The sequence below is a fragment of the Giraffa tippelskirchi genome, chromosome 3, assembly GCF_054371585.1.
Source record: "Giraffa tippelskirchi isolate mGirTip1 chromosome 3, T2T-mGirTip1v1.2.pri, whole genome shotgun sequence".
In the NCBI taxonomy this organism is placed as follows: Eukaryota; Metazoa; Chordata; class Mammalia; order Artiodactyla; family Giraffidae; genus Giraffa; species Giraffa tippelskirchi.
This window is the reverse complement of record NC_137277.1, coordinates 108,966,094-108,993,525: the sequence shown is the minus strand read 5'-3', so window position 1 is coordinate 108,993,525 and position 27,432 is coordinate 108,966,094. Positions and strand designations below refer to the sequence as shown.

General features: G+C 38.2%; 1 protein-coding gene across 4 annotated transcripts in view; it reads left to right on the top strand.

Annotated features, from left to right (window-relative positions):
* MBD5 (methyl-CpG binding domain protein 5) overlaps nt 1-27,432 on the top strand; it is a 454,579-nt gene that overhangs the window by 361,338 nt on the left and 65,809 nt on the right. For all 4 annotated transcript variants that reach the window (XR_014079644.1, XM_081580531.1, XM_081580530.1 and 1 more), the window contains one exon: nt 23,695-23,868. The gene's annotated coding sequence lies outside the window, so the exon portion shown is untranslated. The remainder of the gene's footprint in view (nt 1-23,694; nt 23,869-27,432) is intronic.

Here is a 27,432-nt window from a genome sequence, read left to right as displayed (position 1 = left end):
TTTATGACCTTGACACTTTGAGTACCAGCTAGTTACGCATTTTGCTTAATGTCCCTCAGCTTGAGTTTCAGTTCAGTTCAGTTCAGTCACTCAGTCGTGTCCAACTCTTTGCAACCCCATGAACCGCAGCACGCCAGGCCTCCCTGTCCATCACCAACTCCCAGAGTTTACCCAAACCCATATCCATCGAGTCGGTGATGCCATCCAGCCATCTCATCCTCTGTCGTCCCCTTCTCCTCCTGCCCTCAATCTTTCCCAGCATCAGGGTCTTTTCCAGTGAGTCAGCTCTTCGCATCAGGTGGCCAAAGTATTGGAGTTTCAGCTTCAACATCAGTCCTTCCAATGAACATCCAGGGCTGATCTCCTTTAGGATGGACTGGTTGGATCTCCTTGCAGTCCAAGGGACTCTCAAGAGTCTTCTCCAACACCACAGTTCAAAAGCATCAAATCTTCAGCATAATTCCCTGGGATTTCATTCAAGATTAATTGATTTTATTCCTCACTATGTGTTTTATTTTCCTGCTTTATGCCATGTCTGATCATTTTTATTTCATGTTAGACACTGTAAATTTTTCCTTGTGGGGTCCTGGGTATTTGTGAATGCTTTTAAAATATTCTTCAGCTTTGCTCTGGAATGCAGTTAAGCTACTTGGAAATAGCAGTTTGATCCTTTCAGATCTAGCTTTTGAAACTCAGTAGGTTAATACCAGAACAGTGTTTAGTCTAAGTCTGTATATTCCTCATTACTGGGTAAGACACTGCTGAGTATGTACTGTATATCTCATGAATTATGAAGTATTCTAGTTCCTAGCCCAGTGTGAATTCCAAGTGCTATTCTCTCTCTCCTTTCAGGGGATTCTTTCCTTAGTTCAGTTCAGTCAGTTCAGTCGCTCAGTCATGCCCGACTCTTTCCTGTCCTTCACCAACTCCCAGAGCTTGCTCAAACTCATGTCTATTGAGTCGGTGATGCCATCCAACCATCTCATCCTCTGTCGTCCCCTTCTCCTCCTGACTTCAATCTTTCCCAGCATCAGAGTCTCTTCAAATGAGTCAGTTCTTTGCATCAGGTGGCCAAAGTATTGGAGTTTCAGCTTCAACATCAGTCCTTCCAATGAATATTCAGGACTGATTTCCTTTAGTATGGACTGGTTGGATCTCCTTGCAGGCCAAGGGACTCCCAAGAGTCTTCTCCAACACCACAGTTCGAAAGCATCAATACTTTGGCACTCAGTTTTCTTTATGGTCCACCTCTCACATCCATACATGACTACTGGAAAAACCACAGCTTTGACTAAATGGACCTTAGTCGGCAAAGCAATGTCTCTTCTTTTTAATATGTTGTCTAGATTGGTCATAACTTTTCTTCCAAGGAGCAAGCGTCTTTTAATTTCATGGCTGCAGTCACCATATGCAGTGATTTTGGAGCCCCCAAAAAACTAAGTCTCTCACTGTTTCCAGTGTTGCTCCATCTATTTGCCATGAAGTGATGGGACTGGATGCCACAATCTTAGTTTTCTGAATGTTGAGTTTTAAGCCAACTTTTTCACTCTGCTGTTTCACTTTCATCAAGAGGCTCTTTAGTTCTTCTTCACTTTCTACCATAAGAGTGGTGTCATCTGCATATCTGAGGTTATTGATATTTCTCCCGGCAGTCTTGATTCCAGCTTGTGCTTCATCCAGCCTGGCATTTTGTATGATGTATCCTGCATATAAGTTAAATAAGCTGTGTGACAATATACAGACTTGACGTACTCCTTTCCCAATTTGGAAGCAGTCTGTTGTTCCATGTCCGGTTCTAACTGTTGCTTCTTGACCTGCATACAGATTTCTCAGGAGGCAGTTAAGGTGGTCTGGTATTCCCATCTCTTTAAGAATTTTCCAGTTTTTTGTAATTCACACAGTCAAAGACTTTGGCTTAGTCAATAAATCAGAAATAGATGTTTTTCTGGAACTCTCTTGCTTTTTCGATGATCCAGCAGATGTTGGCAATTTGATCTCTGGTTCCTCTTCCCTGATAACTCAGTTGGTAAAGAATCTGCCTGCAATGCAGGAGACCCTGGTTTGACTCCTGGGTTTGGAATATCACTGGAGAAGGGATAGGCTCCCTACTCCAGTATTCTTGGGCTCCCCTTGTGGCTCAGTTGGTAAGGAATCCGCCTGCAATGCAGCCCTGGGTTGAGAAGATCCCCTGGAGAACGGAAAGGCTACCCACTCCAGTATTCTGGCCTAGAGAATTCCATGGACTGTATACGCCATGGGTCACAAAGAGTTGGACACGACTGAGCAACTTTCACTTTCCTCAGCCTTTTCTAAACCCGGCTTGAACATCTGGAAGTTCACAGTTCACGTACTGTTGAAGCCTGACTTGGAGAACTTTCCAAGCCAGGCTTCTTTCCTCAGCCTCTGCTGTTTTCCTGATATGCATGCACTGAAGTACTCTGATGGATGCTCAAAGGGAATTCTCCCCAGAGTTCTTTATTTCTCTCTTTGCAGCTCTTCCTTCTCTGGCATTCTCCCCTGTAGATTCCTATTGCCTTGATTGTCACTGACTCTTCAGCTACATCTCCTCAACTTAGTCTACTGGGCTTCAACTGGGTTCACCGTCTTTGCACACAGACTGGAAACTCACCCGAGGCAATAACCTAGGACAGTTTTACAGTTCATTTCCTTTGCTTCCTATTTCTGAAAAGTCACTGTCCTTGATTGACTGATATCTAATGTCTTAAAAACCCCTTCCTTCATATATTTTATCTGTTTTTTGTTGTTGTTATTATTTCAGGCATGAGGGCAAATATGACCACTGTTGTTCCATCTTGGCTACAAGCCAGAGTCCTCTCTGATTTATTCTTAATCAAATTAGTTTTTCATTTTGACGTAAGATTTGTTCTCTTTGAGGAAAACAAAATTGAAATTTAATTCTCTTTTAATTTCATTTTATTACTTTAGTGTTTATCAAAGTAAAAGATTTTCTCTTAATCCTCTTCTTGTTCCAATCATAACTTTAAAAGTTCCTTTTGTATTTTTAGGATTTTTCTAAAGCTCAGTTCATTCTGAACTTGATAAAAAAATTTTGTATTCTTCTCTGATGCCTTTTGATTTTTCCCTTCTTTTCCTTCTACTTTTCTTCCTCCTTTCTACTCAGAAAGTATTTACTGAAAACGTATAATGTGCCAGAAGTTGTGTTAAGCACTGAGGATCATGTCATGAAAGGGTAGACAAAGGCCTTGTTCTATTGCATAAATGCAATTGCTTAGAGAAAGACAGTAAACATAAAAACAGGTTATTTTAGTTAACAATGTGGGCTGTGATTAAAATAAACATGATGGCATTTTGAAGTGATAGTTGAACTGAAGTATTAGAAGAGTTTAGAAGACGGAACAGCAACTGCTAAAACCCAAAGAATAAGTTTGGGCTTATATACACAGTCAAGGAACTGAAAGAAGGACACAATTAGAGTCATTTACAAAGAACAGAATGATACAAAATGCAGTCGGGAAGTATTCAGAAGTCAATCACGTAAGGTCTTAAAAGCTGAATCTTAGGTTTATATGACTTTTATTTTGCTTTTGAATTATTACCTCTTTATACTTAAGCCACATGGAAAGCTCTCTGTGCAACTCCTTGAGCCTCTACATAACATTGGTTCCTTCAGCTTTCTGCTTATGCTAGATATATGATCATGGTCAGAGTGTCCTTTTATTTTTTAATTTCAAAACCTTCTTTGCATTCCTTATAATAGATGCTAAAAATGTGCGTTTATCTCTCTTTGAATACTTTGAAGTATGCTTTTCCAAAGTCTAAGATACCTGTGTGACCATGCCCAGTGTACCCTTCCAACAGTATTACAATCTCCAACATGACCCATTTCTCCAACCATAATTGTTGTTGTTGTCCATTTGCTAAGCATATCCAACTCTTTGTGACCCCATGGATTGCAGCATGTCAGGTTTCCCTGTCCTCCACTATCTCCCAGAGTTTGGTCAAATTTATGACCATTGAGTCGGTGATGCTATGTAACCATCTCATCCTCTGCCACCCCTTTCTCCTTTTGCCTTCAGTCTTTCCCTGCATCAGGGTCTTTTCCAATGAGTCAGCTCTTTGCATCAGGTGGCCAAAGTATTGGAGCTTCAGCATCAGTCCTTGCAATGAGTATTGAGTTGATTTCCTTTGGGATTGACAAGTTTGAACTCCTTGCCGTCCAGGAGACTCTCAAGAGTCTTCTCCAGCACCACAGTTTAAAAGCATGAATTCTTCAGCACTCAACCTTCCTTCTGGTACAACTCTCCCATCCGTACATGACTACTGGAAAATCCATAGCTTTGACCATATGGACCTTGTTGGCAAAGTGATGTCTCTGCTTTTTAATACACTGTCTAGGTTTGTCATACCTTTTCTTCCAAGAAGCAAGTGTCTTTTAATTGCATGACTGCAGTCAAAGTCCACAGTGATTTTGAAGCCCAAGAAAATAAAATCTGTCACTATTTACACTTTTTCCCCTTCTATTTGCCATGAAGTGGCCCCCATACTTTTGTCTTCTTATCCTTATGTTTTAAAAGGTCATCTATTTGGGGAGTTTTGACCATTTCCAATTTACCTTGATTTATGGACCTAACATTCCAGGTTCCTATGCGATATTGTTCTTTACAGCATCAGACTTTACTTTCACCACTGGACACATACATAGCAGAGCATTGTTTCCACTTTGGCACAGGTGCTTCATTTTTCTGGAACTATTAGTAACTGCTCTCCACTCTTGTCCAGTAGCATATTGGACACCTTCCAACCTGTGGGGACTCATCTTCCCATGTCATCTTTTTTTGCCTTTTTATACTGTTCATGGGGTTCTCGAGGCAAGGATACTGAGTGGGTTGCCATTTCCTCCTCCAGTAGACCATGATTTTTCAGAACTCTCCACTATGACCCTGGCCCTTGGATGGCCCTGCATGGCATGGCTCATAGCTTCATTGATTTACCCAAGCTCCTTTGCCACGACAAGGTTGTGATCCATTAAGGGGAATCATAATTAAACCTGTTATTATTGTTGTTGCTATTCAGTCAGTAAGTCATGTGCTACTCTTTTGCAGCTCTGTCAGCTGTAGCCCACCAGGCTTCTCTGTCCATGAGATTTCCCAGGCAAGAATACTAGAGTGGGTTGCCATTTCCTTCTCCAGGGAATCTTCCCAACCCAGGTATCAAACCTGCATCTCCTGCATTGTAGGTGGAGTCTTCACCCCTGAACAACCTGAGAAACCCATACCTGTCCATCCATGGGATTTTCCAGGCAAGAGTACTGGAGTGGGTTGCCATTGCCTTCTCCGCCTGTTGTTGTTAGTCACAGCTTAATACAAAGAAGTAGTTTTAAGAGGCAGTTATGAACAAGCATCCAAAATTTTACCAGGCTGTCAGCCTTTATCACAAAGAGTTCTAGCCATTGCTTCTTCCAATCCATTCTTAACACAGCAAAAAAGAGATACCTTCTTAAAGTGCAATTAAAGTCATATTACTCCTATGCTTATATTCTTGACAACTTCCCATTGAAATTAAAGTAAAATTCACGACATGATTATGAAAAATAAGGCTCTACATGATTCCCTCCCTGCTTATTTCTCCAGCCTCATCTCATGCCACTCCCCACTTCACTCATTACATTCCACCACCATGGATCTTCTTCAGTTTCTGGAACACACCCAACTCGTCCACCTCTGGGATTTTGCACATGCTGTTTCTGTTACCTAGAAAACTATTCCCCTTATTCCCTTCTCATGCCCAGTTTCTCTCTCATCTTTCAGGTCTCATTTAAATTTCATCTCCTCAGAGAGAACTTCTTCAGGGATCCCTGTAAAGGAGATCTTTCCCACTCCTTACCCTTGTTCTCTCTTAGATCCTTCTTTATTTCTTTCATAGCACCTCACATGGCCGGTAGTTATTTTACTTATATATTCATTTATTGATTTTTGGTCTTAACCTCTACAGCATAAGCCTCCCAATTGTAGTATCCCTAGTACCTAGAACTATGTCTGGTGTATAGTAGGCCCTAATGAAGGATTTTATTTCATTTGATTTTATACCCAGTTCATGTACTTTTGTACAAATGAATGAATAACCATATTATAAACCAATCATAAAACTTAGAAAAATACTCTCTTTTCAACAAAGATTTTCTTTAATTCTGAAATATTAAAAAGTCCATTGAAAGAAAGGGATAAAAGTATTGTAAAATTCTCATTATCTGAATTACTGGTTCAGTTTGACCCAAGTACTCTCACACATCTATAGCTGAACAAATGAAAAGGATTAAAAACAATAACATCTCACAACATGCATTTTGACAACATATAATTTCACTTTTAATTGTTAATGGCAAGTCTTTGTATTTTGTCAGATTAATGAAGAGTTGGTAATATGAAATTTCTCAGTGGCTCTCTGGCATTTTATCTGTATGTGTGTTTATTTTTATACTTATATGTATGGTCATATATATATGAAGTAGACTGAAGCTTCCAAATTTTTTTCTAGAAAAATACAATTTATGTAGTCGTGAGCTGTTGTGATGTCTGATAAAAAACAAGATTGAAAATATGAAATACCATGGGATTTTATCTATCATTCAGCACTAATTTTATAATACAGTTAAATCAGTATACTTGTACTACAATATCCTGGCATTTTTTTTTTCCAAAAAATGATAGTGTCTGTTGGAAAAAAAAATCGGGGTAGAGGAGAGTTCCTTGTGGCCCAGTAGTTAGGACTCAGCGCTTTCACACCCATGGCCCAGGTTTGATCCCTGGTCAGGGAACTAAGATCCTATCAGCCATGCAGTGCAGCAAAAAAAAGAAAAAGATGTTGTCTATTGAAGTGTTCACACTTAAAGTATACAAATTATTGCTACAGTTGTCTTTTGAAGTATTCATGCCTGAAACATTAGAATTATTATTACAGTCACGTCTTTGGATTTATTTATTAATTGTTTATTACTAATAAGAAATGACCTAGTAATTTAAATTTGAAATTTACTTGAAGCTTTCATGATTTTTTTTTATAAACTAGGTAAATTCCTTTTATTTGTCTCTTTTGTTTTTATTGTAAAAATTCATAGGTGTGTTTTATTGTTGCCTGCTGTGTTTAGATGACTTATATGTCAACATCTGCTTTCTAATTCAAATCTGAATATCTTTCTGACCAAAAAAAAAAGGATCAATAAATAGTATTACTGCTCAACTATGAACTAGAATTAATAAAGGCTCCTAAAAGTTACATAATTTATTCCAGTAACTTTGACTCTCTGGGTCAATAGAGACTAGTTTATTAGTTTACAGGTTAATCTGGGTCATCAGTATCCTTCTTGAAAACTGTAAAAATAAAGATATTAAAACATATCCCAATTGAAGTTTAGAAACAGAAAGCTTTAATAAAGTCTTCAAACAATACCCATAGTTAGAACTAAAAACATCTTTTATCTTTTTATTCTGCATCTTTACCTCTGTATCAGGTTGCCATGGAAATTTTTTCATTAACATTAGATTTTTTCCAGAGATAAAATTGCTTGTATCATCTCATCTCCTAATATTCCTTTAAAGCCTCCTAAGCCAACTTTAGTGTTTTAACCTCTTAAGTTGCTCCAGATTCCCAAGATTTCTGCCATGCTTAGTGTTCCTGAAACTCAAATGTAACACACTCTGTGTTCAGTGTTAGTATTAAGGTTACTACCATGTTTTCACTCTTAGTCCAAAAAAGAATTTTAAATACCTTAAGTCATCAAGGAAAGACATTGAATTATAAACTGAAGAATTCCAAGGACATTTATATAATACAAATAAACAAAATCAAATGATTTTATAAAGGCTTATACTTAATATCCTCAGTTTTTTGCTATAAAATATTAAAATCCAAATTAATAGGCGATAAAAACAGTATTTGATTTGAGTAATTGGACCATATACACCTTTGTATAATATGTTAAAATTCATACCTGATTCGGTTCTGAAAAGTAGAACTTCAGCTTTTGTAGAGTGCTACAAATAAACATAATTTTGTCCTAAGTACTTAACTGCTTCATTCCTCCTGAGTGAAGCTCCCAAGTGGTTTCCAAAAGTTATTCCTCAGGTTTTGAGGGAGCATACCTTGTGTTACTTGTTTTTGAGCACCTAGATATACAGTAGATATTCAGTACATGTTTCTTTGAACTAACGTGTAATTTTAGTCTCTGAAGATAACATGCTAAAGCCATCCAAGGAAGAAAGGTTGAAAATTCATGGCATTAGACATTGAAAGGAACCTAGTTTCACCATCAATAGATACAAAAAGTACTACATCCTTATGTATGATTTTAAATGTAGCTAAATGTTTGTTTGGTTTTTTTTTTTAAGAACATTCTTTTAAAGAAAAAGAAATACATTTTTTAAAAATTCTACATCCTTTTTTCAAGGACAGATGTTATTCTAAGATTCAGCAAACATAGCATGACTCTGTATATTGATAGCACAGTTTCTCACACTTTCACACACTGTTCTTACAGACTGATGGTGTTTTCCAGACCTCACTTCAAATAGCAGTTATTAGTTAAGTGACCTTTTAAGTTAGGAAAAGGATACCTAACTTTTGAGCCTCGCTTTCTTGATCTGTACAATGGAACCCATAATGCTTACCCTGGCATTGTCAGAATTAAATAAATCATTAAAGTGGCTTTCATTGCCTGGTAGATGCTGGATGTCTTCTAAATAGTAGTACATTAATCACCCTCCAATGCCTAGGAAAATTCATCGGAATTTGGTTTTTTTTTTTTTCCTGCCTTAAGTCTGTGCATCACAGCCAACTGGAGGTCTGGTTTCTTTCAGTTGGACTGTGGTGTTTTAAATCTTTAGTCTTATGCTGGGAATGTTCATTGTTAATGGTTTGTCTTTGCTTCTTGCCTTTTCAGTGAACAGCATTCTGTCCTGTTGATCTCTCCATAGCAGTACATTAGTGATCTCTATTCTAAATGTTTTCACTTTTAGAATCTCAATTCACTTAACAGTATGTCTTAGAAATTTTTCCATATCACTGTAAGACCACCTCTCTTAAGTGTTGTATTATCTTCCATATCATGAATTTTATTTGCCCATTCCTTACTTAATAGGCATTTAACTTGTTTTGTATTTTTCACTCTAATGATCAGTGCTGGTGAATATAATTTTACATAATTTTTTGTGCTCATATTTGATTATTTTTCCAGGCATGATGAAGAAGAGGAGTTGCTATTTCAAAGGATATGTATATCTTAAGTTTGTATTGATGCTATACGTTACCTTCCCAAAAGGAGTTAACAGTTGGTCCTTCTAGCGGTAGTTTAATGTTAGCTGTTTTCCCATACTCTTGAGCAAACTTGCTATTGCCAGTCTTTTTTTTAATATAAATTTATTTATTTTAATTGGAGGCTAATTACTTTACAATATTGTATTGGTTTTGCCACACATTGACATGAATCTGCCAGGGGTGTTCATGTGTTCCCCATCCTGAACCCCCCCTCGCAACTCCCTCCCCATCCCATCCCTCTGGGTCATCCCAGTGCACCAGCCCCGAGCACCCTGTATCATGCATCGAACCTGGACTGGCGATTCGTTTCACATATGATAATATACATGTTTCAATGCCATTCTCCCAAATCATCCCACCCTTGCCCTCTCCCACAGAGTCCAAAAGACTGTTCTTTACATCTGTGTCTCTTTTGCTGTCTTGCATACAGGGTTGTCGTTACCATCTTTCTAAATTCCATATATATGCGTTAGTATACTGTATTGGTGTTTTTCTTTCTGGCTGACTTCACTCTGTATAATAGGCTCCAGTTTCATCCACCTCATTAGAACTGATTCAAATGTATTCTTTTTAATGGCTGAGTAATATTCCATTGTGTATATGTACCACAGCTTTCTTATCCATTCGTCTGCTGATGGACATCTAGGTTGCTTCCATGTCCTGGCTATTATAAACAGTGCTGCGATGAACATGGAGGTACACATGTCTCTTTCAATTTTGATTTCCTTGGTGTGTATGCCGAGCAGTGGGATTGCTGGGTCATATGGCAATCTTTTAAAAATGTGCATCTTACAAGTGAAAAGTGATACTTCTTTATCTTTATCTTGCATAAAATGCTTTATCTTGCATTTTCTGATTACTGCTAACATTGAGCATCTTAAGCTCACAGGTCTTTCACATGTCCTCTTCTCAGCCTATCCATATTTACTGTCAGTTTTTCTTTGGGGTTTTTTATCTTTTTTATTGCTTTTTGGAAGTTCTTTATATATTCTAGATACTAATGCTTTAGAGTGTTATATATGTTGCAGGTGTTTTCCCCAGGCCATCAGTTGTCTTTTCAGTTTTTTGGTGATTGTTTTGCTGAACAGAAGTTTTAAATTTTGATGTAGTCAAATTCAGCAGTCTTTTTCATTATGACATTTGCTTTTTGTATCTCCTTTAGAAGACTTTCATAAATATGGTACAGATACACATATTCTTTTATATTGTATTACTGCATTGATATTTTAATCTGATTTAGTTTTTGTTTTGACTCAAATCTTGTATCATCTGAAATGCATTTTTGTGAATGACATGAGTTATAAAAGTAACTCATCTTTTCCCCTGAGTATACACTTGTCCCAGCACCATATATTGAATTGGCCATCTTTTCCCTACTGATTATAAAATGCCACCACAAAAAATAAAAATGCCACCTCTATCATAAACTGAATTTGCTTATCTATGGGGTTTTTGGTGGCCAGTCTCTTCTATTATAGTCAATAAAGCAGAAATAGATGTTTTTCTGGAACTTTCTTGCTTTTTCGATGATCCAGCGGATATTGGCAATTTGATCTCTGGTTCCTCTGCCTTTTCTAAAACCAGCTTGAACATCTGGAAGTTCATGGTTCACGTATTGCTGAAGCCTGGCTTGGAGAATTTTGAACATTACTTTACTAGCGTGTGAGATGAGTGCAATTGTGCGGTAGTTTGAGCATTCTTTGGCATTGCCTTTCTTTGGGATTGGAATGAAAACTGACCTTTTCCAGTCCTGTGGCCACTGCTGAGTTTTCCAAATATGCTGGCATATCGAGTGCAGCACTTTCACAGCATCATCTTTCAGGATTTGAAATAGCTCAGCTGGAATTCTATCACCTCCACTAGCTTTGGTTGTAGTGATGCTTCCTAAGGCCCACTTGACTTCCCATTCCAGGATGTCTGGCTCTAAGTGAGTGATCACACCATTGGGATTATCTGGGTTGTGAAGATCTTTTTTGTATAGTTCTTCTGTGTATTCTTGCCACCTCTTCTTAATATCTTCTGCTTCTGTTAGGTCCATACCATTTCTGTCCTTTATCGAGCTCATCTTTGCATGAAATGTTCCCTTGGTATCTCTAATTTTCTTGAAGAGATCTCTAGTCTTTCCCAATCTGTTTATTGACTATGCCAAAGCCTTTGACTGTGTGGATTACAGTAAACTGTGGAAAATTCTGAAAGAGATGGAAATACCAGAGCATCTGACCTGTCTCTTGAGAAACCTGTATGCAGGTCAGGAAGCAACAGTTAGAACTGGACATGGAACAACAGACTGGTTCCAAATAGGAAAAGGAGTACGTCAAGGCTGTATATTATCACCTTGTTTATTTAACTTATATGCAGAGTACATCATGAGAAACCCTGGGCTGGAAGAAACACAAGCTGAAATCAAGATTGCCGGGAGAAATATCAATAACCTCAGATATGCAGATGACACCACCCTTATGGCAGAAAGTGAAGAAGAACTTAAGAGCCTCTTGATGAAAGTGAAAGAGGAGAGTGAAAAAGTTGGCTTAAAGCTCAACGTTCAGAAAACTAAGATCATGGCATCTGGTCCCATCACTTCATGGGAAATAGATGGGGAAACAGTGGAAACAGTGTCAGACTTTATTTTGGGGGGCTCCAAAACCACTGCTGATGGTGATTGCAGCCATGAAATTAAAAGACGCTTACTCCTTGGAAGGAAGGTTATGGCCAACCTAGATAGCATGTTTAAAAGCAGAGACATTACTTTACCAACAAAAGTCTGTCTAGTCAAGGCTATGGTTTTTCCAGTGGTCATGTATGGATGTGAGAGTTGGACGGTGAAGAAAGCTGAGTATTGCAGAATTGATGCTTTTGAACTGTGGTGTTGGAAAAGACTCTTGAGAGTCCCTTGGACTGCAAGGAGATCCAATCAATCCATCCTAAAGGAGATCAGTCTTGGGTGTTCATCGAAAGGACTGATGTTGAAGCTGAAACTCCAATACTTTGGCCACCTCACGTGAAGAGTTGACTCATTGGAAAAGACCCTGATGCTGGGAAGGATTGGGGGCAGGAGGAGATGGGGACGACAGAGGATGAGATGGTTGGATGGCATTACTGACTCGATGGACATGGATTTGGGTAGACTCCGGGAGTTGGTGATGGACAGGGAGGCCTGTCGTGCTGCGATTCATGGAGTCGCAAAGAGTCGGACACAACTGTGTGACTGAACTGAGCTGAACTCTTCTATTATACTATTTGCCTATTCTAACACCAATACTACAGCTTATTAATATATTTAACTGATAGAGCAGTTATCCCCTTCTTGTTTTTTGTGTTCTTGTTTTGTTTTGTTCTTGTTTTATACCCCGTTACCTTCTAAATTGCACTCATCTCCCATCCTAGTAATGTCATGCTTAAAATCTTGCAAGCTAGGCTTCAGTATTATGCGAACCAAGAACTTCCAGATGTCCAAGCTCAGTTTAGAAAAGGAAGAGGAACTAGAGATCAAATTGCCAACATTCGCTGGACTATAGAGAAAGCAAGGGAATTTCAGAAAAATATCTATCTCTGTTTTATCAACTACACTAAAGCCTTTGCCTCTGTGGATCATGGCAAACTGTGGAAAGCTCTTAGAGAGATGGAATACTAAACCATCTTACCTGTCTCCTGAGAAACTTGTATGCAGGTCAAGAAGCAACAGTTAGAACCCTGTATGGAACAACTGATTGGTTCAAGATCAAGAAAGGTGTAGGACAGGGATGTCTGCTGTCACTCTGTTTGTTTAACAGGGTGAGCACATCATGAGAAATGCCAGGCTGGATAAGTTATAAGCCAGAACCCCCAAGATAGGCAGGAGAAATATCAACAACCTCAGATATATGAATGATATCACTCTAAAGGCAGATAATGAAGAGAAACTAAAGAGCTTCTTGATGAGGGTGAAGGAGGAGAGTGAAAATGCTGGCTTAAGCCTAAAGACTAAAAAAACTAAGATCATGGCATCCGGCCCTATTACTGCAACGCAAATAGAAGGGGAAAGGTGGAAGTAGTGACAGATTTCCTCTTTTTGGGCTCCAAAATCACTGCAAATGGTGACTGCAGCCATGAAATCAGAAAACAATTGCTTCTTGGCAGGAAAGCGATGACAAACCTAGACAGTGTATTGAAAAGCAGAGACATTACTCTGCTGACAAAGATCTGTATAGTCAAGTGGTCATGTATGGTTGTGAGAGCTGTACTGTAAAGAAGGCAAAATGCCAAAAACTTGATGCCTTCGAACTATGTTGCTTGAGAAGACTCCTGAAAGCCCCTTGGACAGCAACATCAAACCAGTCAATCTTAAGGGAGATCAACCCTGCATATTCACTGGAAGGACTGATACTGAAGCTGAAGCTCCAGTATTTTGGTCATCTGATGTGAACAGATGACTCATTGGAAAAGTCCCTGATGCTGGGAAAGATTGAGAGTGGAAGAAGAAGAGGGTGTCAAAGGGTGAGATGGCTGGGTAGCATCATCAATGCAATGAACATGAACTTGGACAAACTCCAGGAAATGATAAGGGACAGGGAGGCAAGCTGCAATCTGTGGGGTCACAAAGAGTCAGACAAGACTGGGCAACTGAACAACAGCAACTACCTTCTGAATCCCTTCATCTTTGGTTCTAATAATTTTCCAATTTGGGTTCTCTAGGAAAATGATCATGTTGTCTTTATTTTTATTAATTATACCTCATTTGTCTGACTAAATATTCAAGACCAAGCCAATTCTATATAAACACCTAGGAAAAGACATATTTTTATCAACTGCTCCAGGAGGTTTTTTCCTTCTCTACCTGTCCCTGTCTCAAATTTAGTCCTCCATTCATGCAAGATGAATTGGAGTTTTCTTTCTTCCACTTTTTTTTTTGTATAAACAATTCTTTAAGCTTGAGTTATTCCAACCAAGATATGAGGCTAGGGTAGTTAGCAAGGTAGAAAAGAGATTCAAAAGTAAAATAACCCATTATATTAACCTTCTCTGACCTGAAATGGAAGTTTTCTTTCTTCTTTGTTTGAGCATTTGATCACTTTGCCTTATAATTTTTAAAAGTCTATGTTTTGTCTCCCCAGCATTTTAACTTCTTCAGGTTAGACTATTTCTCCTGCCTCTCATATACTCACAGTTCCTTTCCTCCTCCTCGGGTACCTGTACTGCATGTTCTTTAACTTCGTGTGTGTGTGTGTGTGTGTGTGCGCGCGCGCGTGTGTGTGTGTGCTCGGTTGTGTCCAACTCTTTGCAGCTCCCTGGACTGTGGCCCACCAGGCTCCTCTGTCCGTGGGATTTCCCAAGCAAGAGTACAGGAGTGGATTGCCATTTCCTTCTCCAGGGGATCTTCCTGACCCAGGGATGGAACCTGTGTCTCTTGTGTCTCCTGCACTGGCAGGCAGATTATTTACTGCAGCACTACCTGGGAAGCGCCTTTAACTTCATATAAACTGTTATTCCAGCTTAGATTCTATGTTCTGTATCTTAGTAACACATTTGCCATATCTCAGACTTCATTGCCCCTCTGTCTTTTACTCACCCGTCTTCAAAACCATGGTCCTATTTTATTTGTTTGTGATTTTCTTACATTTTTTAAACTTATTAACTTGAGATAATTTCAAACTTACCAAGAAGCTGCAGTAGTGCAAAGAACTCTATTCACACAAATTCAGCAATTAACATTTTGCCATATTTACTATATCATTCTCTCTTGCCCCACTCTATGTGAGTGTTTGTGTATGTTTTTTAGAATAGTTTGCTAGTAAATTGCAGAAATTATATAATCTGTTTTTTCCTATGCCTATATACTCAGCAAGTCAGAGGTCTGGTTCCGTCCATACTGCTGTCTTGTCTGAGAACTCACGTTCTGGTGAATAAGGTCACATTTTGGATTCTGCCTTAAATTTACGATTGTTGAACTCAAATTGGCTTTCACCGCTATATATAGGTGACTCTTTTAAATTTATGAACACAGGGATGTTTGAGGATGTCACATTCTTGTGATGTTCTATGGAAATTTGATCAGATGATACATTGTGTGTGATTTCAATTGTTTAGAGCCATTGAGTTTTTTTATGGCCAGTTATTTTTATTTATTTACCAAATATTTACATAGTGCTTACTGTGGGCTGGACACGAAGTACTTTACAAATCTTTACTTATTCAATTTGTTCAACACTCTGTGGTAGGTATTAGTATTACCTTCATTTTGCACATGAGAAAATTGAAGAACAGACATGTAACTTACCCTAAGTCATACACCAAGCACTGAGCCGAAATTTTAATATCAGCAGTCTGGGTATGGAATTGGTGCTCTTAATCACGATTTCTAGGGTTTTCCTCGCAAGATTCTGCTCTTTTCCATCTTGTTCAACCTCATTTTTTAAAAGGCTAGTGTTAAAAGCTATGCTTTCAACTTAATTTACATGGACATAGTCTTTCTCTTTTTTTATTTATATTTCATTTATTTACAAAACATTTTATTAAATGCCTAAATGACACCAGCAAATGTTATTGACTCAGACAGCTTTGCAGACAACACAGCTGATAGTCAACAGCATATGATTCAAGTGATAAGAGCACAAGTAAACATTTGTCTGTTTTCAAATGGAAATGCTGTTTTGATTAATTCAGTGATTTGTTTATGTAGCGGTCAGTTAAGAGACTTTCCTCTGTAGTTGAAATCAGAATATGTTCTTCAAATAAATAAAAACAAAAATCACTGAAAAGTTATTCTCCATCTGACAGATGTCACTGTCAGTGAATTACTACATAGGAATGAAATTACATTTATAAATTTAGATACTTGTATACCAGCAATGCTGATGTTAGAAATGTCATGGATCTCTGATACAAAAACTGTTTTCAGCTTTATGTGCATAGAGATTCATCCAATACTGGGAAGACTGACATTTTTTTTAATTTGTTTATTTGGCTGTGCTGGGTTTTTGTTGCTGTGTGCAAGCTTTCTCTAGTTGGCGCAGAGTGGGAGCTACTCTCTAGTTGTGGAGCGCGGGCTTCTCACTCTCATGGCTTCTCTTGTTGTGGAGCATGGGCTCTAGGATGTGCCAGCTTTAGTAGTTGCTGCATGTGGGCTCAGTAGTTGTGGCACACAGGCTTATTTGCCTCACAGCATAAGGAATCTTCCCAGACCAAGGATCGAACCAGTGTCCCTTGCATTACAAGGCAGATTCCTAACCACTGAACCACCAGGGAAGCCCTGACATGTTTTTTAAAGCTGTATTTCTGATACTCCCTAGCACAAGTTCTCCACTTCAGTTTGATCACCTCTGTCCCATGGGTATCTTATCTTGGTAAACATAGATAAATTGAGTTGAAGACATTGAAGTCATCTTTATAGTCTTTCTTGCTTTTCTAGCTTACATAGAAATGACAGCATTAGGAGGATCAGAAGAACATCTAACTCGGAGGAGGTTCTTCAGAGTTTCCCAATGTTGGACACAAATTTTAATTTTAAAATTATATGAAGTATTTTAACACTGTCATAAAAACAACATGTCCACTCAGATGTATACCAAATTATAACACATAAACACATCGTGAAACAAAAACTATGCTGCTTGTTTATATTTTATGAACTGCTGACTAAAGCCACCAACTTCCATGTAGATATTTAGACTTCTTAAGAGTATTATTTTTATTTTTAAGTTTTTACCTGGCCTTTAAAAAAAAATTGAGTCCATTGTTATATGTGTGCTTAGTTGTTCAGTTATGTCCAACTCTTTGCAACCCCACAGACTGTAGCCTGCCAGGCTCTTCTATTCATGGAGTTCACTAGGCAAAATACTGGAGTGGGTAACCATTCCCTTCTCCTGGGAATCTTCCAGACCCAGGAATTGAACCTGGGTCTCCTAATTGCAGGCAGATTCTTTACAGTCTGAGCCACCAGGGGAGCCCACCATTGTTATATATCCAAATCAAATTATGCAAGCAAGAGAACAGCTACAGTGTATGTATGCTCCATTAAAAAAATACAAATATGACTTAGAGGCATCTTTCTACCGTATATCCTTATCGCTCCTTTATAGTTCTGCAGTGGCAAATCAGACAATATTATACTAAAGTAAGTCCTCTTGCTTAATTTAAGTTTTGGGTGGTTCTTGCCCATATTTTATTTTCGTGACCAGAGATGTGAGTAAAGATTAGGTAAGTCATTCGGTAGTGGAAACGAGATTTTCTTTACCTCCCTTCAAGCTTCTAGACCATTTTGACTGCAACAGTCTTAAATATTGCCAAAGTCAAATTTGCTATTATTTTAGAGTTGCCATTTATAATAGCTTTTCTGTGATAATCACAATTGTCTCAATATTATAAAGCTAATAAATAATACTATAATGTGGTCTCTTTATTTATATAATGGGGGTTCCATTTAGATTTTTATTAGACAATAGAGAGCTACACCTAAAATAATTTGAAAACAGCTATTCTAGTTCAGCCCATTAATCTTAACAAATTGAAAAAATAAAGCTCAGGTTACATGTCTTGCTCAATTATACAGCTAGAAAATTGTGGATACTAAACTTCCTGTTAGTTCATTGTTCTTTCTAGTATTTCTTATCTCTGAGTTCCTATAGTACATTTAGTTTATACCATTTAGCATTTTAGTTTATTTATTAGTTTATTTCCATTTAGCATTTATTGCCATGGTTTGTATACAGGCATTCATTATTTATTCAACAAGTAATATCTGTTTGCCAGGTACTCTTCTAGTCAATGAAGATAGTCCCTGAACCCAGAAGTTGAGCTGAAAATAAGATAAGAAAAGTAGATTCTATTCAGCCCTCATTTGATTTGGTTAAATAACCGGCTTGTGTATCACTGAGTGATTTTAACGTATCATTGAGAACTTTTCTTTATTTATGGTTATATTTGGGGGGAGTAAAAAAGTTCTCTAGGTAAAAAAAAAACAAAAAAGTCAACTCAAATCATACTATATTTATACCAAGTACCTGATAATGTCAGTATGTAAAAGAGAATATGGTGAGTGCTGTTACATAAAAACAGCACTGTAGAATGAGATAGTAACTCTAAGCAGGACTGGAAGAGCCATCATGGAGGAGTAGACCCTTCTTTAAGAATAGAAGTTTGCTTTAAAAAAGTGGGGGGAAATCTTTCTATGCCCAGGGAACAATAGGTTCATAGGCAGAGTTCTGAACAGTTCTGGCATTTTCGAGAAAGATTAATGCAGCAGAATACTAGGATGTCTTGAGAAGTGTGGTGTATAAGCATTTTTAGGCATCATTATATGCTTGAACAGCAAAAGTAATGAAATGTGACTTTTTATACTGTATCCCAAGTATTCCTCATACTTCTACCTGTTTATGTTCCTAAGTTCTTTAAGAACACTACTTCTCCATCTCATGATGACAAGTGCAGTACCACAAATGGCAAGGGCTCTGTATACCCTTACTGATTAATTACCCTCATCATTCACTCAATCAATACTTTTGGCTCCAGCATGTATAAGATTTTATACTTTGTGCTATAAGAAGTAAAAAAAAAAAAAAAAAGTAGTGATACAAAACCAGAGTTCAAGGAGCTATTGAACCCAAAGCGAAAATTAGTCTGGGATAAACCATAATGGACAGGAAAAGGTCAGTTTTCATTCCAGTCCCAAAGAAAGGCAATGCCAAAGAATGTTTAAACTACCACACAATTGGACTCATCTCACATGCTAGCAAAGTAATGCTCAAAATTCTCCAAGCCAGGCTTCAACAGGATGCAAACTGTGAACTTCCAGATGTTCAAGCTGAAATTAGGAAAAGCACAGGAACCAGAGATCAAATTGCAAGCGTGCACTGAATCATCGAAAAAGCAAGAGTTTCAGAAAAACATCTACTTTTGCTTTATTGACTATGCCAAAGACTTTGACTGTGTGGATCACAACAAATTCTGGAAAATTCTTAAAGAGATGGGAATACCAGACCACATGACCTGCCTCCTGAGAAATCTGTATGCAGGTCAAGAAGCAACAGTTAGAACTGGACATGGAACAACAGACTGGTTCCAAATGGGGAAAGGAGTATGTCAAGGCTGTATATTGTCACCCTGCTTATTTAACTTCTATGCAGAGTACATCATGTGAAATGCCAGACTGGATGAAGCACACACCGGAATCAAGATTGCCAGGAGAAATATCAATAACCTCAGATACGCAGATGATACCACCCTTATGGCAGAAAGCAAAGAAGAACTAAAGAGCCTCTTGATGAAAGTCAAAGAGGAGAGTGAAAAAGGTGGCATAAAACTCAGCATTCAGAAAACTAAGATCATGGCATCTGGTCCCATCACTTCATGGCAAATAAATGGGGAAACAATGGAAACAGTAAGAGACTTTATTTTGGGGGGCTCCAAAATCACTGCAGGTAGTGACTGCAGCCGTGAAATTAAAAGACGCTTGCTCCTTGGAAGAAAAGCTATGACCAACCTAGACAGCGTATTAAAAAGCAGAGATATTACTTTACCAACAAAGGTCTGTCTAGTCAAAGCTATGGTTTTTCCAGTAGTCACATATGGATGTGAGAGACTATAAAAAAAGTTGAGTGCTGAAAAATTGATGCTTTTGAACTTTAGTGTTGGAGAAGACTCTTGAGAGTCCCTTGGACTGCAAGGAGATCCACTTTGTCAATCCCAAAGGAAACCAGTCCTGTATATTCATTGGAAGGACTGATACTGAAGCTGAAACTCCAGTACTTTGGCCACCTGATGCAAAGAACCACCTCATTGGAAAAGACCCTGATGCTGGGAAAGATTGAAGGCTAGAGGAGAGGGGACGATAGAGGATGAGATGGTTGGATGGCATCACCGATACGATGGACATGAGTTTGAGTAGGCTCTGTTAGTTGGTGATGGACAGGGAAGCCTGGCATGCTGAAGTCTGTGGGGGTCACAAAGAGTTGGACATGACTGAGCGACTGAACTGAAACCGTAATGGAAAAGAATATTCAGAAAAAGAATGTATATATATGTATAATTGATTCACTTTGCTGTATAGCAGAGATTGGCCCAACATGGTAAATCAACTATACTTCAGTTGTTCATTTTAATTAGCAAGGTTTTTGTCTATTATGTGTGCTAAGTCACTTCAATCATGTCCAACTTTGTGCGGCCCAATGGAATGCAGTCTTCCAGGGTCCTCTGTCTGTGGGATTCTCCAGGCAAGAATAGTGGAGTGGGTTGCCATTTCCTCCTCCAGGGAATCTTCCTAACCCAGGGATCAAACCCATGTCTCCTGTGTCTCTTGCACTGGCAAATAGGTTCTTTACCACTAGGGCCACCTAGAAAATCCTTTGCCTGTTATGGTGACTAATACATCCATATGTTCACAAAGCTTACTTTCTCATCAGAGGAGACAGATAATAATAGGATAGATAGTAAAATATATAGCATGTTATTAATAGTGATAAATACTAAGAAGAAAATATAAAGTTAGAAGAGAGGGGAAATTAATTATTTGAGAGGAAAAGGGAAGATAAAATTATTTAATTTCTCTTGCCTTGATTTTCTCAATTCTAGAAAAATAGTGGGGATTACTTATAAGGTTGTGACAAAGATTAAATGAGATATGTGTATGTATAAAGTCCCAGATGATAGGATATCAGCCAATAATATTTATACATTTGTCTAAAACAACTTTAGCAAGTAGTAATCTTATTTTCATCACTTATGGACTTCTTTTATTAAAGGATATAGTTACAGTTTTGAGCTACTTTATATACAGGATAAGACTCCCTCATCCATCTCTTGCTTCTTCTAGCTTCTAGTTCCAATACAGTCACTTCTGATATCACTTTCTTAGAGGCAAATCATCATTCTTTCATAGTATTTCTTCTGCAGAACAATATTTGCTTATCTAGATGTCAGGTCATTTTCTATTTAAGTCATCAAGCAGGCATCCAGATCATCCAGATCTTCCTGTGGAAAATATTCATTAATCCCGCATCACTTACATCTCAAGGTTAATAGGTCTAAGAAAATGAGACCTTTATGCTTGCTTTCCAGCTAAAAATGAGTAGAATATTGGAATTGTTATTACCAAATAAATATAAAATCTTCAATTTTTTTTTTAATTAGTTTATTTTCTATTTTTTAACTTTACAAGGTTGTATTTGTTTTGCCATACATTACATGAATCCACCATGGGTGTACATGTTTTCCCCTTCCAAAATCCCCCTTCCACCTCCCTCCCCATCCCATCCCTCTGGGTCATCCCAGTGCACCAGCCCCGAGCACCCTGTATCATGCATTGAGCCTGGACTGGCGATTCGTTTCACATATGATAATTTACATGCTTCCATGCCATTCTCCCATATCATCCCGCCCTCGCCCTCTCCCATAGAGTCCATAATACTGTTCTATTTATCTGTGTCTCTTTTGATGTCTCGCATACAGGGTTATCTTTACCGATTGACTAAATACCATATATATGTGTTAGTATACTGTATTGGTGTTTTTCTTTCTGGCTTACTTCACTCTGTATAATAGGCTCCAGTTTCATCCACCTCATTAGAACTGATTCAAATGTATTCTTTTTAATGGCTGAGTAATATTCCATTGTGTATATGTACCACAGCTTCCTTATCCATTCATCAGCTGATGGGCATCTAGGCTGCTTCCATGTCCTGGCTATTATAAACAGTGCTGTGATGAACATTGGGGTACACGTGTTTCTTTCAAGTCTGGTTTCCTCAGTGTGTATGCCCAGCAGTGGGATTGCTGGGTCATATGGCAGTTCTAGTTCTAGTTTTTTGAGGAATCTCCACGCTGTTATCCATAGTGGTTGTACTAGTTTGCATTCCCACCAACAATGTAAGAGGGTTCCCTTTTCTCCACACCCTCTCCAGCATTTATTGCTTGTAGTCTTTTGGATAGCAGCCATTCTTCAATATTAATCTTTTCAAACTAAAATCATTTGCTTAGATTAGCTAAAGTTTCAGGTCTCCTAGTAACCTTTCTTTGCCTGTGTAACCTCTGTGCATCCTTAAATCTATCCTGCCTCCCCCTTTCCCTGAAAACTAGACTTGCTCTTTGTGTTCCTTTAGCACTCCAAACCTAGCCCTATCACAGCTGGTATTACTCAGTATTATAATTACCTGTTTACCTGACTTCCCAATTCCCTATGCCCACCTCTCAGGCAGTAAGCTCCTTGGTCTGGGATGGGTGGTGGACACCAGGGCAACTAGGTTCTCTTTATGTCTGTGTCCTGAGTATCTATTACAGTGCTTCACATATAGTTGATTATCAATAAATACTTAAAACATTCAGTATAATGCCTGGAGTACCTTTAACATATCAAGATTATAGAAACTTAGTTATTTAACCTTGGTCCCACATCCCTTAATTGTTTCTTTATCTCTCTTGGCTGCTTTCTGAGAAATAGCATTGCTCAAGCATGCTGCTACCCCTGTCCTACATCGTCCCTGTCCTTCTTTGGCCCAAAATGAAAAAGAAAAAGAAGGCCAGATATTTGGAAAGATCCCAAAGTTAGAGGAGCATCCTGTCGGGTAGTTATGGTCCAGGATGTGACCCCTACTCTTCCAATTTAGAAACATTGGTTTTGCCATTCATCTCAAGGTGATGGGCCTCTAGGGTCTGACACAGGCCATCTATATTTCCAAGAACTTAATTTATAAACCAGTTGACCATTTGTTGATTGGTTTGTTTACACTGATTGAAATACTTGTATCTGATGCCTAAGTCATAACTTAATGATATCAAAGCCCCTGTGAAATCCATAAAATAATCAGAAGATGGTTCAGTGACTATGGAAACGGAGCAAAATGAGTTAAACTGCACCAAGGATAATTTAACCGAAGCTGAGGAACAGCCTTGTCATTGTTTCCCTGATGGCTAGGAGAAAATTAAGTAAAGGGTAATAAGGTCTCAAGTGTTTTGAAAGTGTTTACAAATTTTTTTCTTATTTGCTAAAAGAAAGCACTTTTAAATGTCAGAGGGACAATGTCATTTTGTAACTCAGTATTGATAATTTACAGTTTGGTTCCATAATTCTCTGATCCCAACATTAAGTTCCTGAAATAGTGGTATTGCTGACAGTGATACTAAGACAGAAAGAAAGAAAAAGGGTTAAAGTTGGATGAGCATTCTCTGTACCCTCTGCCTCTAACTCAACAATCACGAGCATCTGGGGGTCAAATCAACTTCATTGAGAAAGTTGATTGTGGTTGTGTTTTTAGCTGGCTTACTGGCTGGCATTCCTTCATAAACTAATAATGCATATCCACTGAGAGTTTATCCTCTACCCTTGTGAAGAAACTGTGAAGTAAAGGTTAAGTGGTCATTAAAAAGAGTAAGTTGTACCTCTTGTCAAGGGCTAGAATCTGTCCTTCAAACCTTACCTCAAGGTCCTTTCTATTCCAGAGGTTGGAAACCCAAGTGCCTACAGAGGCCAGGCTGGTGGGAATGAAGCAGGAAGTCACTGCAGTGAACTGGAGAGCCGAGTCCTGTCTGAAGGAGCAGCCACTGATCTGTTCCAGATAATTGTTGCAAGGCAGGAATGCTGACCTGGTGTTACCACATTGTCCAGTTTCCCAGGTAAAGCAAGAAATGCAAATTTTCATATGCCTTCTGATTTAAATATTGTCAGTTAATTCACTTGTATTATTATTCTCTAACCATGCGTGCACCAAAATACTACCACTGGTGAGATTTGGCCTAGAGCCCTCCTGTTTGTAACTTGGTTTTATATTTTGCTCTCCAGTTCCTGTTTGTTGAATTGGAGACTTTATTTTCTACAGGTTTTGCTTTTCTTCAGCATGTTCAGTAAAATATGCTATGCCTGGTTTTGTACTATTGAAACTACCTGCCTCTCTAAATTGAATGTTTTGTGCGTAAGTTTTCTTTGTCTGCTACATTTTCTCTGCTACCTTCATCATTGCAGTGAGCAGTCATATGCTAAATGGAGTCTCCTTGAGACACTTTTCATGTGACACCCCTAACCATCTACAGGTATTACTACTTAGTCATTTCATTCCTGATGTGTAAGCTAAATAGACACAGTAAAATATCATTTATTTCATGGAACTTAGAGATTGTGTGCTTTGGGCTCCCCCTTCTAGAATTAACACAGAGACCATCTTCCTCCTCTTGCATCTTGAGAGAACTTTTCAGATAATTAATTAAACTATGGTTATCTTTAACATTTAACTATATTTGCTAGAGATGTTGATTAGACTTGAGTGTTCCTAAATATTTATACATATTTAGAGACAATGTATTTGTTTCTCCAGTGGCTGAGGAATCTCCCTGTTTTCACTTTGAGTAACCCCATTGCCAGGTGAATTGAAGAATGCTAAACATTTTTTTAAGTAAAAGAGTACATAAACATTAGCTGTTTCAATATGTTGTGCAGCCCAAAAATGGACCAAAGTCATGTTTGTTTCATTCTTAGTACAATTTTAATTTTTAAAAAGCTGATATACATTATTTTTTAACAATGATTCAATCTATTGAGCTATACCTTGAGTAACCAGAATACCAATCATGCACAGATAAAATGTGAAAATCACCCCTTCAGCTTGCTTACTGCACTCTTAAAAAGATCATGTTAACGAAGGCAAGTATTTTTTTTATAAATAATCCTTATGAGAAACTTTACTATAAAATAGCAAAAATAGCCAAGTATGTTGATGCTTAATATACAGAAGTAAATCATAAATAAATTTTCCCTCAGAGTTATAATGAGTTTATTATGTCCTAGGTGTTCTGGTGTGACCTACTATACTTTAAGATAATTCTCTGAATTTTTTTTAAATAATATGTATTTGGAATCCGTGATTATTCTCTTTTCAACTGTTAAGAAAGTAAAATGCATAGTAAGCATTTTCTTCATGTGCATACAAACCCTCACTTTCCTTCTATATTTTCAAAAGCACAAAAGGAAGCTTTAGCTTAGTTGTCTCAATTGTGTTTTCTTTGTAGTCATGTAGAGGGCAAAGAAAGAGCTCAGTGGTATGTAGTAATACATGTGAATTCCTGAATATTATCAGGGAGAATTATAAGGAGAACTCAGTTTAGATGGAAAGTCAAATAATGACTGGAGAAACCGAGAAGGCTTCTCTGAGGAAGAGATGTTTAAACTGAGATAAACAGAAGTTGGTTTAATGAAGAACATGAGTGTGGTGGTGAGATGGCATTCCAAGCAGAAAAGTAAGGGTGACAGGCTGAGGCATTTTTAGAAGCAGTCAAAGGGATAGCCTTAGTTTTTGTTTGTGCTATGTAGGTCATTCTGGTTAATGTGTTCTTTCTGACTCTCCTTTTTCTCCACGTAGAGAAGTAACAGCATAATACTAGTGGGCTTTTTGGTGGCTCAGACAGTAGAGAATCTGCCTACAATGCAGGAGACCTGGGTTCGATCTCTGGGTTGGGAAGATATCCTGGAGAAGGAAATGGCAACCCACTCCAGTATTCTTGCCTGGAAAATTCCATGGACAGAGGAGCCTGGTGGGCTACAGTCCATGGGGTTGCAAAGAGTCAGACACAACTGAAGCAACTTAGCATGCACACACATAAATAATAATGTAGATATTTATTATGTGCTAGGTACTGGCTTAAGACTTTTAGCTTATTGTATCCCCAAACACAACAGTTCTATAAAATCTCCATCTTATAAGGAAAGGAAATTTTTAAAACCTACCCAAGGTCACAAGGATGGAGCTACAGGACTTCCCTGCAGTCCAGAGGTTAAGACTACAAGTGCCCAAGGCAGGGGGCACAGGTTCAATCCCTGGTCAGAGAACTTAATATTCCACATGATGCATAGTGTGGCAAAAAAATTAAAAAAATAAAAACAAAATAAACTGAAATGACTATCCTCAACAAAACTTAGGAAAAGAAAAGATAGAGCTACATAGCATCTCAATACTGTAGTTAATTTAAATAAAACCCTATTTTAGACTTTCAGATCACTTCCAGTGTAGTATTTGGCTGTTTGAAATAATACTGCTGATTCAGTGGGTTGGCAGGCTAGGCTACGCTCCATGAAACAGCTCATCCCTGTTCCACATGGTGCTGGATGGACTCATGTATGTGTCTGGGCCTTCAGACGGACCAGCTGAATTTCTCTCTGTCCACATGGTCTCTTATCCTCAAAGGGCCAGTTCCAGTTCTTCGTGTGACAGTGGCGTTTCAAGAAGCAAGAGTGGAAGATACAAGGCCTCTTGAGGCTTAGGCCCATCCCTTGAGCTATATCACATTCTACTGATCAAAGCAAGTCACAAGGCCAGCCCAGATCCAAAGGGCAGAGTAATAAATCTCATTTCCTAGTGGAAGGAACTACAAGATGTTTGTGGCCAATTGCAGCCTCCTACATTTAGCGTTTAGTCTTCTAAAGGCTTCTGTGCCTGGAATGTGTAAGTTGCTGAATGTTGGTAACATGAAATGACCTGTATAAATTATCCTCCTGACCATTGATGGGCAGAGTTCAGTTTGCTTGTTACCTTGCTTCTGAGGACTGGCCCCATCCTCAGGAGCCTATCCCTGTGCCCTGTGTGAGATCATGAAAGAATGTAACCTTCTTACATTGATGTCATCCTCATACACAGTTTTTGAACATTAACACTCTTCTACACTGAAAGGGCAAGGATGTTTGAAACCAGAGAGTTTTAATGATCATGGCAGGAAAGATGTGCTTATGATATCCTGATAAATTTTGTAAAACAAATGTAAATGCACTGGGGTAGTTTGGGGTGAGTAAGTGGAGCCTGGCAGAGGCATTAGGTCTCTTAAAAAAGATGTATCTGAGAGGTCTGTTTTGGAAGAGATGGCTGCACAGTGAAGATAAGAACCAAATGAAAATAACAACCAGAGTTGAAATGAAGCTAATTTATTGGGAAGATTTTTTTTTAATGAAAGAAGATAAAACTGTAAGATGAGCGTGCTCATAAATAAAAATGCATAGTTTAAACAAATAGGTGAAAGGTGAAACAGATGGCAAGGTTGGATGGGAGGGCTGGCTAAGTGCTATAAAGGAACTGTGTAAATTGATATGAGGATGAAAGATAACTGAAAGGGGCATATATCATTTAGGGTTACCCTAACAAGCATAATTTAACTAATAATGATAGAAAGAGGATGAGTATATCCATTTATTACCCAATC